This window comes from Erigeron canadensis, chromosome 7 (assembly GCF_010389155.1).
Source record: "Erigeron canadensis isolate Cc75 chromosome 7, C_canadensis_v1, whole genome shotgun sequence".
In the NCBI taxonomy this organism is placed as follows: domain Eukaryota; kingdom Viridiplantae; phylum Streptophyta; class Magnoliopsida; order Asterales; family Asteraceae; genus Erigeron; species Erigeron canadensis.
In genome coordinates, this window is record NC_057767.1 from 31096823 (window position 1) to 31098680 (window position 1858).

A 1858-nucleotide genomic window follows, 5' to 3' on the forward strand; every position below is an offset into this window, starting at 1 on the left:
ATTCCTTTCTTCTAGATAATATGCTGTTAAACAATGCTGGATTTCAAACGCTAATTGCAGTAGCAAAATCAAAAGATGAAATGAGGATATATTCATATATTACTTTTGTATTTGAAGTAATAACACAAATTGTAATCATTTTTATTTTGGAAAAATTTGTTAAAAGAGCTTAGGAGAATATTTTTGTAATATAACTTATGAAGTTAAACGATTATTTTCCTTATTCAGTCACACCAGATTGTTTCAGACATAGCGTGTGAAAGGTAAATCAAGCTAAATGTATGAGCGGTCAAAACCACATGGGGAGATCGACTACTAGGAGCGAACTCTTTTATATTTGTTGAGACGACGGGATCTACATTGTTTGTTGTTGTTTGCATATTGATTTGCACATGATTAAAAGTTATTTTTACTTGTCTTCTTGGTACCCAGGTTTATTTTCTAAAATTTTATGATCTGCTTATTAGATAAAAATATAAATTGAGTGTAAAATAAACGGTGTACGAATTTTGGCCATGAAATTTCTGTTTGTCATTTAGGAAGGTTTGTTAAAGATTGGTGTGATTTGGTAAAAGGAAAAAGAAGGTAGATGCCAAAAATGGCAAATTTTATAAGCTACAAGTAAAACTTTGTGTCAATGAGAAAAATGGATAAAAAGCCAAAAGAAATTTCAATAATTTTGGCATCAAAATGCACACCCTTTGTTGTTTTCCTAGTAGTAACAAACAAAATGTCTATTCACAATTAACTTTGGTGTCATTCATGTCATAAATGTCATTTCATGATACATAATTTCTTTTTGATTTTTTCCATTGCTAAATCAACACAATCGTACGCTTTGGATTTTATTGTGTTGAACGACAGATAGAAAAGTTAAAGTCAATTGAACAATTAATCAAATGAATGTCGATTGAAGAAATGGGCAGTTAATTGGAGACTTGATAATGTATGGTCATAGTAGGATTGTTATGCTCTGTAAAGAAAAAAAATTCGAGTAAGAAAAAGATAAAAACAGTTGATAGTTTCTTCCTAATTTGACGTTGTTATGCTGATAATGTGGGAGTTTATCACTCCATTTTTGTTTTTTATTGTTCAGATTATTATTTTTGTTTGCTTCAAAACAGATATTTATATATTATAACATTTAATTTGATTAATTATCCTTGTTGATTTCTTTTCAAGTTAAAGTTGTTTTAAATTGAAAAGTTTCAAATATTCTATTATGTATAACTTCATTTAGTAAACATATCTTACTTTTTGTTTTTGTGTTGGTGGATAATCAAAGTGGGACAAACTAAACTGTCGTCAGTTCGTCACTATTGTCTTGGTTAGCTATTTTAACCACTGCGACCAATACCTACACCTAAACTGAGAGAAGATGAGCGAGCACCCAAAGGACCATCAAATGGTATTTGGTGAACTATGGCCCGATTGATCACTAATAAGATTTTTCCAAGCCCCAACGGCCCAATTAAATAATGGCCCAACTAATTAAAGTTAAGCTAAATAAAAAGGATAAAAATTGATATAAAAAAGCATGCACCAGCCGGGAATCGAACCCGGGTCTGTACCGTGGCAGGGTACTATTCTACCACTAGACCACTGGTGCTTATTGCTGGATTCTGATTTCTTAGAAAAATAAAGTATCTTTTCACACAAAACCAAATTAAATATTGATAACAAAAAGTCGAGAAATATTTGTAGAATTGTTTTCGATCTTCTTTATATGTTTTTCATGTATACGAGAGCAAGTACCCGCATGTTGCGGCGGTGAGATGGTGAGGTGATATCTAGGTCATAGAGTATGATAGGTTATAGGAGTTGATATGTCATAGAGTATTATAGTCAAAATGTCTTA

General features: G+C 31.2%; 1 non-coding gene across 1 annotated transcript; it reads right to left on the reverse strand.

Annotated features, from left to right (window-relative positions):
* Window positions 1-1538: 1538 nt before the first annotated feature.
* Window positions 1539-1609, reverse strand: TRNAG-GCC. The gene has a single exon. It is a non-coding gene; the product is annotated as a tRNA-Gly (tRNA).
* Between the last annotated feature and the right edge of the window lie 249 nt (window positions 1610-1858).